The sequence below is a fragment of the Dasypus novemcinctus genome, chromosome 2, assembly GCF_030445035.2.
Source record: "Dasypus novemcinctus isolate mDasNov1 chromosome 2, mDasNov1.1.hap2, whole genome shotgun sequence".
Taxonomy (NCBI): Eukaryota; Metazoa; Chordata; class Mammalia; order Cingulata; family Dasypodidae; genus Dasypus; species Dasypus novemcinctus.
In genome coordinates this window covers 43,353,180-43,369,787 of record NC_080674.1, presented here as the reverse complement: position 1 = coordinate 43,369,787, position 16,608 = coordinate 43,353,180, and the positions used below count along the sequence as shown (strand labels likewise).

Sequence of the window (16,608 nt, the reverse complement as noted above, 5' to 3'; positions counted from 1 at the left end):
CTCAGTGCAAAAGATCTCAAGTCATTCATATAATTTAAAATGAAAGCCTAGACACTTAACCCCACCTTTAAATATATTTCATTTAAATATATTTTAAATATATTTTAAAAATATGAAAAAATACCTAATTATACTCAAATTACATCTATACATCTAAAAAGGACATTTTCATTTCCAGATGAAAGCCTCTTTCAGAGCCTTGTGGTTAAGTTCTGAGCAACTACTGACTGCTTACTAGCATGCCTGCTTTGCATACCAGTAGAATCAAGTTCAGTTTTGCCATTTGTGGATAACTATGACATGATACAAAAGCCTATGTTTGCCATAAATAGCTCTGGCTAACAGCAAACTACTCACACTGAACAGAAAAAATTCTCTATAAGAGAATGCTTTTGGACCACAGCCAAATGTCATTCCTAATATTTAAGACTGCTATATCAATTCTTTTTTCCAATTCAACTTTCAAAATATATTGAGGAACAGTAGCTGAAATGAAAGTTTCTAAACCTCAGAAGTATTATTATATTTTTGAAGAACAACACTTTATGAATATTTTTATTATGACCAAATCAGCAAGAATGTCCTGCTTCAACTACTTGCAAATATAAATGTGAATAAAAAATAACTACCCCAATTTATCAGAGAACAAATCAGATTTGGTAAGCATTTATGTCAAAGCGAAAAAAATATTCGTAACTTCCTATTAAAACATAAGGAAAATATCACACATGAGTATAGTACAAAAATAATACTCAAATGACTAGTGCAGAGTTTAATAAAAGCTGTTTACCCTAAACGTTTTTTTGTGTGACATTTTTCAAATTTTCTAAGGAAAACAAGGCAATATTCTATAATATGCCACAATTTTTATTGCAAAGTGGCCATTTGTGTAAGGATAGGGAGAGTTTGATCTCAAAAACAATATTCCATTTAAGACTCTTTTACAGAAACTGCCATCATAACTGATATTAAGATATCTTTAGTGTTGCAAGACTCAACATGGTAAGCATAAAACTCCTACACTTCTTCAGTAGTTTCTGCTCAATGGAAAACAAAAAGACATTAACAACAGCTACTTCTTTTAAGAAAATATGAAAGTAACAGGAACGAACACTTAATTGGCATTCCTTTTTGGGGTCTGGGGCTTAACTCATCACAAAAAGTGCTTTCAATGCATAGTGTTTTGTCTGTGCTGCTATATCACAAAAATAGACTTGCCAAGGTAGGTGAGATGTAGAATGCTCAAATCCTTACAGAACTGTAATCAAGTGCAACTATAAATAATTCTGAAAAAAGTTTAACATCTGACCAGTGGTTAATACTTTCAAGGCATTCAAATAGCTTACCCTTTGCAGTATTCTAAACTATTCACCTTGACACTCACATTCATTGTAGTGCTTGCTACAAAGGAGGCACACAACCAGCAGTTTTAGCTAAAGTATGTTGGGAAGGTAGTCCTTGGGTGTTACATAAAAGTAACAGTATTAAACAATCTAATGGCCATCACGGATAACTGCTTAAATAAATGATATCTCCTACGTTCATTGTGTTGGAAGGACCCAGTGGGAAGGGAGAGAAAAGCACAAAAACTAACACTATTCCAATTGATAGAACTGGAGAATTGGAAGCTCCTTAAGATCCAGATGGCACCTGTCATTTTATAAGGGTTTTCCTTCAGGTGAAATTACTACATTGCCTCCCAATTTCTCACCAAGTATTGAGCAGTTCTTAATCATACAAGCCATTTACTTGCCATTCAGTTTAATACCAGTAAATTTCTTTTTAATGGCATCTTTAGAACTAGTATAAATCATCTTGCTTTTTAAAGGTGCACTCTCCGGAGCCCAGAATCTAAATACTAGTTCTTTCTCAGACTCCTTTTGTTTTGTTATGTGGCTTCATACAAAGCACATCAGCAATCATTCAGAGGTAGCAACTTCACAAACGTTGTGAAGGGATGCCCTACAGTATCACCAATGTCACTCACTACCATCTCCTTTGCTTCCTGTACAATTATTCATATTTTGTCATCAGTTAAATAGAAGAGAACTGCCCTTCCTCCCTCCCCCTCCCCCTCTCTCTCCCCTTCCCTTATCCCCTTTCCCTCTCCCTCTCAGTTCTTCTTCTGTAGAAGATTTCCTTGCTTTTATATCATTAAAAACTTTGATGACTTCATCATTCACTGTAACTCCAGAAGCCAAGGGACCCGCGGCTGTGGGTGCAGCAGCCACTCCGGCCGGGTTACTGGGGAGGAGAGAGAGAAGGGGCTGTAGGGTAGCCGCCAGTTCCCGAGTTCCCAGCACGCTAAGAGTGGCAGCCGCAGAGATGGGATGGTACCCTTATATCTTTATCATAATGCTACTTCCACATCATTTAACTTAAATGATATGTAATGAAAACTGCTTAGCACTTCAAAATGTGAAAATCACTTCTCTAACAGTTATTCGATTGTGCTAATAATAGCCGATGAACTATACATTTTTTTTCCTCCGTTTTACTGATTGAACATGAAGGCCCAGGAAGATAAGTAAATTGTTCAGGTTCCCCCAGTCAATAAATGCTGGATGGGACTTGAGTCCAAGTCTTAGGCCCAAAACGTTGTACTCTTTCCCTCTATCACGCTGACATCTTGCTTATCATATATTACATATAAATGCTGCCTAACCTTTCATTTAAAAAGGCCAGAAGTATTTTTATCCCAATTGTATAGAATACTTTAAAAAGAAAACTGACACTTATATATAAGCACTTATTGATATTCCATTTACTGGTTCACTGATGTTTCCAAAACTATCCATTTATTCCTTCTGGAACAATATAGAACAAAGATGTTGCTAAGACTGAATGGGAAGTGGATACCATTTCTTTAAAACCAGGTAACACTCCAGACTCTAATTCCATGGCAAAAAGGACAAAACTGCGAGTGATTCTCCAGCTGGGAGCAGTAGCTCTGTACTCTGTACTCTGTACTCTGTACTCTGTACTCTGAACTTAGGAAAACACTTTGATGTTTTTAATGGCATTTTCACTTGGAGTTCCTTAAATCAGTTGCCATCTCTTATTACATTTGCATCTGATACCATCATATTCCCTTGCCCCATCACCCCTATATGTGGCTGGAATGATAGGGTGAAAAAGGATAGGGGAGGGAGACATGTATATTTGGAGAGTCTAGAGAGATGGAGTGGGAACCGGAATATGAGATCTCTTGTAGGTTTGTTTCTCGAGTAAGAACTTCTGTTGGACTCCGCTTCTTGAGTATGAAAGCTATTGGGAGATCAGTCAGGTTTCTCCAGAGAAACAGAACCAGTAGAAGAGACATTGAAACAGAGGCAGAGATAGGGAAATAGATGTAGATATAGATGAAGATGTAGAAATAGGAGTAGAAATTATAGATAGATAGATAGATAGATAGACAGACAGACAAAGACCCTCAGAGGTTTCTCTTAAAGTACTGGCTCATGTGATTGTGGGCTAGGGGCTGGCACATCTGAAATCTGTACAACAAACCAACAGGATGGAAATTCTTAGGCATGAGTTGATGTTGCATTCCGGAAATGGAATTTCTTCTTCCTTAAGGAAATTTGTTTTGCTCTTAAGGCCTTTCAACTAACTGAATAAGGTCTAACCATGTTATTAAAATAATCTCCTTCATTTAACATCAATTGCGATTAGATGTTATCCATATCCACAAAATAACTTCACAGCAATATCTAGACCAGAGGTTTGAAAAATTAACTGTGTACCATAGCCCAGCCAAGTTGACACATAAAACTAACCATCGCCGCAGACAAGGAAATATTTTAAGCTGGAGAATCACATTTTAAAGTTAGTATTTTATAAGGGAACAAAATGCCTGAAAGGAGGAAAAATTAAATACAAAGAGTTTTTATGGTTAACAGATTTCAAAGTGCTTTGGAGGTCATTCCAGAAGTTAGGCTTATGTATCTTTCAGGCAGATCTCACCAGCTGCCACAGGAAACCAAGCTTCAAACAGGGGTGTTCCTGAGGACTCCAGAAACACCCAGACAATACAGGCAAGGCACACAACCCCATGAAATCATCTCCTTGGTGTGCCTTGCCTTGGAATATATGATAACCCATTTCCCCAATGTAACAGACTCATTCATAATTTCTGTGCACATGGTTCTTCTACCCCTTTTATTTGAACCTATAATTATCACTATATACATTAAATATATGTCCCAGAGACTTAAATCTTCAGTCTGTTCATATGCCAGTTGAACCCTGACTCTCAGCAGAGTTGCAACCAACACCTATTCTCCAGTTCATTGGACTTGCCCAGGACAACTAACAAAATGATGATGATGGACAATGCGCATCCCCAAAATGAAGAGTAAAACTGCAAACAAAACAGTTCCTTCCATCTACCCAATAAGATCTAAAGCCCCTCTCAATCTGAAGCAAAATGTGCATCACCATCCCAAAATCCTAAATATTGAGGAATGCAACCATGGACCAAAGTAGACTTTTTTGTAGCAATGGAAGAACTTGTAACATTTATATAAAGATAGCAGTTACCAGTGGTTTTGGAGGGAGAGGAAAGGAAGAATAGGTGGAATATAGTGCATTTTCAGGGCTCTGGAACTGTTCTGCATTATATTGCAATGATAGATACAGGCAAAATTATACATTTTGTCAAACCTATAAAATTGTATGGCACAAAGTGTAAACCATAATGTAAACTATAAACCATGGTTAGTGCAATGCTTCAATTTTTTTTCAATTGTAACAAATGTACCACCCTAATGTAAAATGTTATTAATAAGGGGAAATGTGAGAGGGAGAGGGGATGGGGTATTTGGAAATCCCTAAATTTTCAATGTAACTTTTCTGTAATCTAAAACTTCTTTAAAAATAAAGTTAAAAAAATATATATAAAATCAGACTCCCATTCAAAGGAGAACATAAAGAAACTATAAGGAGACTCCCCCCGCCTTTTTTTTTCTAGAAGCACTAGTGTTCCGAAAAGGTACATTTTAATAATATACTAACAGAAGCATTTGGATTAAATACTACTTTAAATGTGTGAAAACTTATGTATGTTGGGACTAAAAGTTTTAGCACAGTATAATATGAGGTTTTAATCACTATTGCTAGTTAGAACTAAGTACTAAGGAATTCATCTATCTTCCTTGGCTTTGTAAGAATTTCTAGCCTAAGGCTATATTTATATCAGAACAATTAGCTAAATTTAGCACATTGGTTTAAATTTAGTTAGAGGTTAATTTTTGATTGGATTGGAATAAACAACAAAATACAGATTTCTTTCTTTTCACTTGAGTGAGATTAGTATATACCTTGGTAGTGAGGTGGTGGCTGTGGTGTGAGTGTGTGGGGGTGAGGGTGGGGCAGAGATGGGGCCAGTTTTTAAGGATATAAAGGCTCTAATCTGTGTAGCTAGTGCCCTCTGCTGGTTTCTAAACATCTGAGTCAGAAAGCCTCTGGAAAAAAAAATGAAAATAAAAATAAAAATAAAAATAAAATAAAATAAATATTCACTACTCTAAAATAAGCATTCAATTCTAGACTGGGGCTCTTGGATATGCTAATTCATTTTCTTATGACTTTAGCTATAACTAGCTTAGCAATAAAGATTATAGCATAATAAAAAATTTGTTACATGGAAATACAAATCTCAAAACAAATGGACTAAGAATTGATTATTCCTCAATGATATGAAATAAGTTAACTGCCTCAGAAAAAAAAAAAAAGAATTGATTATTTAAATAACAAAAATATAATGCCGAGTTTCTTTTAAAAGACCATTTCTCATAAGGACATTAAATTTAAAAAAAATAACATTGTTCTACTTAAATTAAATAATTTAATTTGGACATGCAGTTTGGAAACACCTCTATTGGAAAAAAAATTTTTTGTCTAGGTCTTCACATTAGTTATTCATTCTCATTCCTTACATGGGTACCAAGCAGGGGACCAGGAATTGGGAGACTGAGACAGGGTGCAAGGTTGAGTAAGGCCTGTGAAAGCATGGGGAAGGACATCTTCAATGTCTCTGCCTCAATCAGAATTGGTCAAAAGGGCCCTGGACAAGTACTGAGACTGTCAGAAAACATTAAGCAGCTCAAAATGTGAGGCTCGGATGGAAGCAGGGAGAAGCTGGTATTAGTATCTTGAAGCCATTCTGAGTTTTTCTGACTCCCGCTCAAGAAAGCTTCTTGGAGAAAGGCTCTTCAACCAGTTTCTTAATTTAGGTCACCAAAGGGTGTGGTATTTGCATGCACATATTCATAGGATGTATTGGGGAGAGTTGATAAGAATACTCTGGCTTTACTTACTATGGACAATTCATATGCTAACCCAGCTATCTTTTATCAAAGACCACAATAAAGAATCTTTTTCTGGCTCTACCCCTTTTGAGGAAAGCTTTAACTTTTATTGTCATTAGGGTAATCTCAGAAAGTAGCATTAATTATAGAGCATACATGGAAGCTAGGAAAGAAGGGAGCAGGAATTAGTCACTCCAAGTGACCTACAAATGACACATTTTATTGAAGACTCGCTGTCTCCACAGTGTGCATTCATAGATACTATTTCAACTGTTACGGAGACTTCCAGTCACACACTGGAGAGAAACAAAGCCAGCACAATGTGGAATAGAAGCATTACAGAAAAGCAACATACTAGACTCCGTTGTTACCACAAGTTCTTGGAAATGGCTACCAATGACGTGAATGAATGTGATTGATTAATGCCAAAAGAAACTAGCTCAGGGTCAAGAAATGTCTTAATGCTACCTTAGGGGAGTTGTGGTAGGAGTCAGTCAGTCAATCAACATTCACCTTTACTCAGTGCAAAAATGAAATCAGATTACAGTGATTTTTTTTTTTTTAAAGGAATGGGATCAGCAAGGAGAAGCCGTGATTTCCATCTTTCTAAAACCTGGATTAGGACATGGATATATTCATACATTATGTAGAATAGATGTTTGTGCACAAATATTTATGGGGATATAGTGATAGAGTCATAAACTCATTATATGAGTAATGTGTCCTTCAGCATACCCCTGGGCCTCATTTACTTTTCTGTAAAAAGTAAAGGTTTGGGCTAAATGAATGTCTCTTATAGGCCTAAAATCTTTTGTCTGTGCATTTAACTAATTTTAGCTGAGTATAAAAGTGTTTTGAAGGAAAGACTAAAAAATTTATGGTATTGGCAGAGTGATATAATCAGCCCAATATCTCTCAAGGAAACCTCAGTAAATAAATGGGTCTCAGTTTGTGTTTATGTAGATGGTTATCTGTATTGGGCACCTCATACGTGAATTATCAGAATCCAGTTAGCTGAATGTCTTCTTTGAATACACTATTCTGAGTTTATAGAGACTTAAATTGAGTTTTGAAAGAGAGAAAGAGCCTGGTTTGAGAGTAGTGAGGTGGGTTTGACCAGCAAAAGAAATAACATAGCTTAGAATTTAGAGTGGGAAGGGCACTTGAAGTTGACAAGTGTAATTTTCTACCCAGTCCTCAAGAGCCTTGTTACGTTTAAGGGCAAATATGTGCACAAATAGAATAATGTTATTATAAATGTTAAGTACTTGAAAATGACTAAGAGTTATACAGGCAAGTAAGGGTAGAAAATGCACTCCAGAAAGAGTGAAATCATGACCAAAGGCACGATGATGTAACAAAGAGGGAAAGTTGAGAGCCCATTATGGACATTTCCACATAATTAGAGCATAAATTATGAGATAGGGAATAGTAGCAAATGTAGCTGGAAAGATTTTAATAATGTCATATTCTATGCCAACCTCAGAATCTGGACATTCATTCCGGGGACAGTAAGAAGTTCAAGCAAACAAGTGGTATAGTCCCATTTGCACTATAGAGCACTCCAGCCACAGCGTGGGGGCTGTATTTGAAGGTAGTAGGACTAGAAGCAGGATCTTTGAATAGCCAAGTGGTGCTTATTAAGTTATAACATATGGCAGAGATAGAATAGATAAATGTGGAGGAGGAGAAAATGAAAGAGAAAGAATTTTAGGAAATGGAATCAGCAGGATTTGTTTGTTAATTGTGGCAGTGAAGAAACCCTGGATTTTGGGACTGTAAACATTGACAGAGCTAAGAAGCACAGGAAAACATCAGGATGGTGGGTAAAGGGGAATATGACTAAATACTTTACTTTGGACATGTTGAATTTGGATTGCTTGTGAGATATCTATGCCAGCATGTCTCTCGATGCCATGTTTAAAGGAGAGGGGTGCAGAATCAGAAGAGACTGATAAATTACCACCAAAGACTGAACAGTACTGAGACACAGAGTTTAAACTGTTGAAAACAACTGAGTTTAAATTCAACTGAACTTAATTTTGTGTGTGTCACTACTCAACTGATAATTGTTCATGAAGTGATCAAGTAAATTATAAGCCATGTACAGAACTTCTTTTGCACAGCTGAATTTTCTGAGCAATTTGTTTGCCCTACTACTTAATTAAAGCATTTAACACACATTAATTATTCAGCTACTAGTGAATGTTATTATCAGTTCAAATTTAACATTAACTTGAAACTGGAGAGAAAATTTGAAATGTAGCCCATTCCATAATTAGGGTCCATGAAACACCATGTGTCAATTATCCATGTAATGGTTTGTATCCCAAAACAGCATGTTCTTTAAATTGATCCATTCCTGTGGGTATGCATCTGTATAAATAGAATCTTTAGATTAGGTTACTTCAATTAAGGTACGGCCCAGTTGAATCAGGTTGAGCCTTAATCCTTCATTGGAGGCCTTCTAAGGAAGGTCATAGAGAGAGAGAAAAGCAAGAGGTAGTAGCCAGAAGCTAAAAGTCAATGGAACCCAAAAAAGAAGGGAGAAGCCACTATATACATTGCCATGTGACAGAAAAGCCAAGGACCAAGGATTGCTGGCAGCCAGTCCCAGAGTGTTATAGTCTTTGGGGAGAGAGCATTGCCTTAACGATGCCTTGATTTTGGACTTCTCCTAGCATCAAAACCATGAGACAGTGCTCACATCTGCAGGACATATGCTAAAAATTGGAACAATACAAAGATAAGTATGGCCCCTTGTACAAAGGTGATGCTCAAGTTTGTGAAGTGTTTCATATTTCTACTGATTTTCGACAAGGCTGTCAAGCTCACCCAGCTGGTCCAGAACAGTCTCCTCAACAAATGGTGCTGGGAGAACTGGATATCCATATCCAAAAGAAAGAAAGAGGACCCCTATTGCACACCTTATACAAAAATTAACTCAAAATGGATCAAATACCTAAATATTAAAACTAGAACCATAAAACTCTTAGAAGAAAATGTAGGGAAACATCTCCAAGATCTGGTGATAGGTGGTGGTTTCTTAAACCTTACAATGAAAGCACAAGCAACAAAAGAAAAGAAAAAAAAATGGATAATTGGGACCTCCTCAAACTGAAGCAATTTTGTGATTCAAAGGACCTGGTCAAAAAGGTGAAAAAGCAGCCTATTCAAAGGGAGAAAATATTTGGAAACCACATATTATCTGATAAGAGTTTGATTTCCATGCTATATAAAGAGGTCATATAACTCAACAATAAAAAAGCAAGAAATCCATTAAAACAATGGGCAAAAAAACTTAAATAGACATCTCTCCAAAGATGAAATACAAATGGTGAAAAAGTGCATGAAAAAATATTCACTATTACTAGCTATTAGGGAAATCCAAATCAAAATGGCAATGAGATATCATCTCACACCTCATAGAATGGCCATTATTCAAACACAAGCCAAACAAAATAAAACAAAAAACAGTATGTGCTGGAGAGATTGTGGAAAAATAAGAACACTCCTTCACTGTTCGTGGAAGTGTAGAAAGGTGCAGCCTCTGTGCAAGACAGTTTGGTTGTTCATCAGGAAGTTAAATATAGAACTGCCATATGATCTAGCAATCTCTTTGCTAGGAATATATCTACTGAAAAGAATGATGCAAACAGACATTTACACTCCCATGTTCATAGTGGCGCTATTTGCATTTGCCAAGGATGGAAACAACCTGATTGTCGATCAAATGATGAATGGATAAACAAAATGTGGTATATTTATACGATGGAATACTATACTGTTGTAAGAAGAAATAAAATTGGGACTCATAAGATAACATGGATGAAACTTGAGGGCATTATGCTGAGTGAAATGAGCCAGACACAAAAACACAAATATTGGATGGTTTCGCTAATATGAACTAAATAGGAAGAATAAACATGTGGAGTTAAAACATAGAGTATAGATTACTAGGAGATGGAATGAGGACTGAGAAGGGGTACTGATGTTTAATGTTTGTAGAATTTTCAATAGGTGTGACTGTAAAAGTATAGAAATGGATAGAGTTTATGGTAACACACTATAATGAGTATAACTAACATGGCGATTTATATATGGGATTGTGGCCGAAAAGGGTTGTCCAGGGATATACATGTCAACTGAAAGTAAACTAGAGAATAATCTAGGGACTGAATAACACAGTGAACCTGGAAGTGGATGAAAATTGTAATTAATAATACAAATACAATAATATCCTTCTATGAATAATATAACTGTATGTCACCATTACAAGGAGGTCAGAATATGGTGATACATGGGAAAATATAATTAATATGACTGATGGACTATAGTTAACAGCAACATTATAATTTTCTTGCATAAATGTCGAAGAAGGTATTATATCAATGCTAAGGGTCAAAATTAGGGGGAATGTGATTTTTTTTCTCAATAAGGAAATTTACTGAGTCATTACTGTACAATTCTATGATAAAAGTGAGAGTATACTCTCACTCAAAAATTGAGTGTACACTCTGGATAGATCATACATTCAAGAGACTATGTGGTGAAAGATGTGACCATAGTTGGTGGTAATAATCTGATCATGTTTTTTCATAATATGTAAAAAACGTTTCACAACAATGTAACGTGTTGGTGGAGGGGTATTTTATGGGGATGCTGCACTTTATGAATGATTGTTTTGTAAGCTCAACAAATTCTCTAATAAAAATATATTTTTAGAAAGAGCCAATAAATCCCCATCATTTAAGCCAACCCATAAATAATATGATTAATTAATGTTCTCATAATTAGATATCTGGTAGAGTGAGAATGAGAAAAATAGAGCTGGGTTAAACAGAAGGGGAATTTCTCAAATTCTCCTTGGATTTAGTTGATTTTGAAAGGATTGCAAAGAAGCAAATGGAGACAGTTCTGGAAAGACAGGGAAAACTGGGCCAAATAGTATTTATGTGAAAATGAGGAGTATGGACTTGATCGTGTGGTCAGTGACTGTTTAAACACAGAGACTTGAGCAGATATGTGTTTTTCAAAAACTTTTATTTTAGTTGTGCTATCTGTGTGAAGCAACACTGAAGCATGGGAGGACCAGTTAGGGACTAAGGCAATGGGCATTGAGTGGAAGCATGATTCAAAAGAGACTTTGGAGGTATCATCTATAGCCAATGTTGTCTGATTCAATGTAGGGATTGAAGAAGGTGGAATTATATATAAATACCCTGAGGTGTATCTACCTTGGGATAAAAGGCTCTTTATATTGTGCTTTTTATTTTACTTTCTTCAAACTTTGAAGTGAAAAACTTCTCTTTTTTCTATGAGATAAATAATTGGCACTTTCAAAATGTATCGTTGTTTTCATTGCTTCATGTAGAATATGTACCAAACTAAATAAAATTCTCAGCATTAAGGTATTTATGTATTTTTTATCATCTTTAATTTCATTAATATCACTGGCAGGACTTTTCTTTTGGCTGTGAAGGTTGCATGTATTAATATTTGTTTAGTGTAAATATGTTGATAAGATGCTCTAAGTTAAAGTTAGCAAGATTGGCCTATCCAACAATTGGAAAAATTGAGTGGTGATGGAAAGCAAGGGTAGATTGATTCTATTTCCACATCTAGATCACTCATTGCAACAGATGGCTCATTACTGCACACCCCTCACCTTTAAGGAGCATAAGTCAATGGAGTGGGTTTGCTGTTAATTCCCATTTTACCACTTAACACATACATACTTCATTGTACACACCAGAGAGTCGTTTGAAAGCTGTGCTCTGGGAAAAAAAAAAATTATTTTTTCAGATTCTTTCTTTCTCTTCAGAAACCTTTTTTTTTTAAAGATTTATTTATTTATTTCTCTCCCCTTACCCCCACCCCGGTTATCTGTTCTCTGTGTCTGTTTGCTGCGTCTTATTCTTTGTCCACTTCTGTTCTTGTCAGCAGCACGGGAATCTGTTTCCTTTTGCTGCATCATCTTGCTGTGTCAGCTCTCCATGTGGGTGGCACCATTCCTGGACAGGCAGCACTTTCTTTCACTCTGGGTGGCTCTCCTTATGGGGCACACTCCTTGCATGTGGGGCTCCCCTATGTGGGGGACACCCCTGCGTGGCACAGCACTCCTTGCCCGCATCAGCACTGCGCATGAGCCAGCTCCACACTGGTCAAGGAGGCTCGGGGTTTGAACCGCGGACCTCCCATGTGGTAGATGGATGCCCTAACCACTGGGCCAAGTCCACTTCCCTGGAAAATATTAATAAATATAATTACCAAAATGAAAATGTGTGTTTGTTGGGTTAAGCAAATTTAAATGTGATTCTTTCCCAGCAGAAATCTTCAATATTTCTTGAATATGAAAATGAGACATTATGATTCTGTAAGATAGAGTATGTGATGTGACTGTCTCCTTGGAAAAAATTATTTACATTTCAGAAAACACTGGAATAGAATTAGAAAATATGTGCAGGAACTGAATTATTAAATGAGACAAATAATGTTTATATGACTGGTTTGTGGTTTACTGCTTTGAAAGCAAGAGGTTCATACATTCATTATTAAAAAGGCATATTTATCAAGCGGGAGAGAATAATACTTTCTATAATATTAGATAAGGTCTACTTAAGGCAAGTATTTGTCTTTTATACAGACCTTTGGAAAATGTTGTATTTCAAGCTGCATAAACCTTTATGAATAAGTTGTTTTGAGAAGTCATCTCATTCAGTGGTTCCTAGACTTTTGGATTTCATGGACAAAAAAGTACAATTTAATACAAAAGAAAACAGGATATGATTTTATTGCCAAGTCTTTATTTTGCCAAAAAATACATTAAAAACTAATAAGCAGAACTTTTGGGTTGTGTATATGTTATTAGAATAAAAAATTTTAAAAACAGTATAGGACTGAACAACACAGTGAACCATAGTGTAACTATTGACTACAAATAATGGTGCAATAACAAAGATACCACACTCATGCAAAGTGTTGCTAGTAGGGAAAACTGTGTGTGAGAGAAGGTATTTTCTGCATATTTTTCTATAAACCTACAACATCTCCACCAAGTATATATATATAACAAGCAACACACACACAAAAACCTATTGCATTTCACCACCAGAAATTCATAATATAAAGAATTTCTTAATATTGATATCCAAAATAACAGTCTTTTATATTGAATATATGGAAAATTCAATATATTATCTTCATACATCTCAGATACAAACAAACTTTTTTATGGTGCCTAGTATGAGTGCTTCAAAACCACTGATATAATGCTTTATTGAACTAACCAACATAATGAAAATGTCTCCTATTTTTCAAGACCAGAAAGGAAAGGAGTTCCAGAACATGTAAATTTTTTCAGTAGATACCAAGAGAAAGATGATTATTATTTTTTAAACTCTTTCCTCTTTCTCCTTGTGCCTCCCTTTTTCCATTGAATGGAGGTAATAAAAGTAAAAATATATTGCAATTACGCTTCTTCGTAACTGCCTTTTTTTGTCTGGAATGTTTGCCTTTTTTTGTGTCCTTAGCAAACTACTATACATTCTCAGATACTCAGTTCATAATCACCTGTTCAATGAAGGCTTCTTTTGTCTCCTCAGTGTTAATTGTCTCTCATCTCAGCAAGTTGTACATGTCTATATAGTAGCAATTATACTGTTTTGCCATAATCTGTTTGCTGTTCCTATGTGATAATTTTTTAAGTTAGCTGTCAGACATAATTCATTTATATTTATTGTAATTTTTTAAATACAAAAATTTGGAAAGACAGTTTTATAAATTCTATTTCCCCCTCTACTGGTTTGGCGGTTATAAACTATTTATTGTTTTATTGATTACCTAGACACTTAGCATAATTTACCAAGTCAAAATTTAATTAATTTCTACCCTCATCTTAAATTATAAGCTTTTCTGGAAGACTCCCTTCTTAATATTAGGAAGAGAGTGCATTATGTTAGTTTTAAGTGTATTTTAATACACATAATTAATCATTAGTATTTAAATTGCTATGATTATTTTATACAAAGTTTCTTCATATTTTATAAATCATGTTGCTCATCTCTTGTTTTTGCATGTTAGTCCTTTCTTCTTGCTTTCACTCCTTTCTTTTTATCCTGTCATTATTCCTGATAGTTTCAAAGAATAGTCTAGTCAGGGAATTCCTTTTTCTCAGCATTTAGAGATATTATTTATTGTTTTTCAGCTCTCATTTGATATTGAGAAGATAACTCTATGTCTTCCCATTATTTTTTCTTTCTCTTTTGCTGCTTTTAGAATTTCCATGTCCATGATATTAAGGTTCGCAGCAATGTGCTTAGAAATGTGTTTCATTATATGTATCCTGTTTGAGATTCATTATGCTTTATGAATCTGAGGAGCTTTGTCTTGTAGCAATTCTGGAACATTGTGAACCACTAATCCCTTTGAATAGTGTATATTTTCCCCACTTTCTCTATTCTTTCTTTTCCAAAACTCCAATTACAATTTTATTAGTTCTTCCCCTAGTTTTAATTCAATCCTTTCCCTATTTTTATGTTTTTATGTTACACTTTGGGTAATTTCCCTTATCTGTTCTCTCCCAACTTATTTATCTTCCTCTATGTCTTATCTGCCTTCTAACCTATCCAGTAAATTTTACATTACAGTTATGACACTATCATCTTCAGTAGAAGACTTAGTATTTTGATTCTTTTCAAATCTGACTGGTCTTTTATAAAGAAAGTAGACAAATTAGGAAGAAAAGGCCAGCATAGTATTGAATCTTGAGGCCCCCCAAGACTCAAGACTCAGCACTTGCTTGTGTCTTGAAAACTCTAGAGTATGGTGGTGGTATTGGTAGTGGTGGAATGATGGGTAGGAAGGTGGGGCTATGGATATCTCATTTGTGAGAAGTACAGAGACCTTGGCCTCAAGCATCGCTAGAGAGGGCCAGGGCCAAATAGTGAGGGGATGGTGGTTGCCATGTAGTTCCTAATAAGTTTTGTTTGTGAGCAACAGAAATAATTGGCATTTATAGAGACATGATGATCACAGGCAGGGTGTTGGCTCAGTTATTACTACTGATATATATTTATTAAAAAACCCAGCCATTGTGGTCTGGGGAAACATGGGTTATAAAACAACAGTCAAGAGGAGCTTCAAGAGTGACTCTCCCACTAAGTTGGATTAAATTTTACATTATAGTTTATACTTTCTCCTATTCAATTCTCTAGGTTATGGGCAAGATATGAATGGCCTGCACCTATCATTGCAATGCAATTCAGGACAATTCCCAAGTCCCGAAAATGCCCCTATCACACCTCTTTTTCCCTCTCCCTGCCTTCAGCAACTCCAGTGTGCACTGTAAATATGCTCATCCATTGCAATGAATGTATCACACTAAAGAAAGAAGTTGTTAATGTGGTAAAAGGTGGGAGGTGTGGGGAGTGGGGCATTTGGGAATCCCTTATATGTATTTTGTGTAACATTTTGTGTAATCTAGGTATCTTTAAATATATGTGTATGTGGAGGATTGAATAGTGTTCCCCAGTTTGGACATGTTCTTACTCTTGGCCCACATTCTGGTAGGTGTGGACACTTTGTAAATAGGATCTCTTCAAGATGTTACTTCAATTAAGGCATGACCCAACTGAATTAGGTTAGGCTTTAATCTGGATTATGAGAGTCTTTTATAAGCAGAGCTAAATTTGGACATAGAGAGAGAATGCCAGAGGAAGAAGTCAAAAGGTCAAAGAACCCAGAGGAGAAAGGAGAAGATATCGTTGCACATTGCCATGTAACAGAAAAGCCAAAGACCAAGAATCACTGGCAACCTACCCCAGGACACCACCATCTTTGGGGGTAAAAGGATCACCTTGCTGTCACCTTGATTTTGGACTGCTGCAAGCCTCAAAGCTATAAACCAATGAATTCTTGTTGTTTAAGCCAAAAATAGAAGTGACTCTGGGGTCGACCCAGCTGCAATGTGGGAGTCATGGCAGCCTTTAAGGTGGCTACACCAGGGCCGTGGATGTGGGCTCAGGTGCCATGGCCCTTCCAGGAGGCTGGAAGGGAACCGCTGCTGCCCTGGCCCGTGGTGTCCCCGGGGACAGCTGAGGAGCAGCCCGCCTATAAGCTGTCTACTCATAGGTGAGCGAGCTGTCCCAGGCCGGCACACCAACATCCTGTGCACCGCGGGCGGCTGCAGCAAGGTCTTGCCCAACGCCAGGCACTCAGCATGCACCTGGCAAGAGACCCTGCCTGCAGGACTGCATAGGAAACCAACAATAAGAAAAGACTTGAAAACTGTGTGGAA

At 36.3% G+C, this 16,608-nt stretch overlaps 1 non-coding gene and 1 pseudogene across 1 annotated transcript; one reads left to right on the top strand and one right to left on the bottom strand.

Annotated features, from left to right (window-relative positions):
- Positions 1–1,658: 1,658 nt before the first annotated feature.
- LOC101432748 (cofilin-2 pseudogene) lies at positions 1,659–16,476 on the bottom strand (annotated as a pseudogene).
- Positions 9,011–9,116, top strand: LOC111766179 (U6 spliceosomal RNA). The gene has a single exon (XR_002798289.1). It is a non-coding gene; the product is annotated as a U6 spliceosomal RNA (small nuclear RNA).
- Positions 16,477–16,608: the final 132 nt, after the last annotated feature.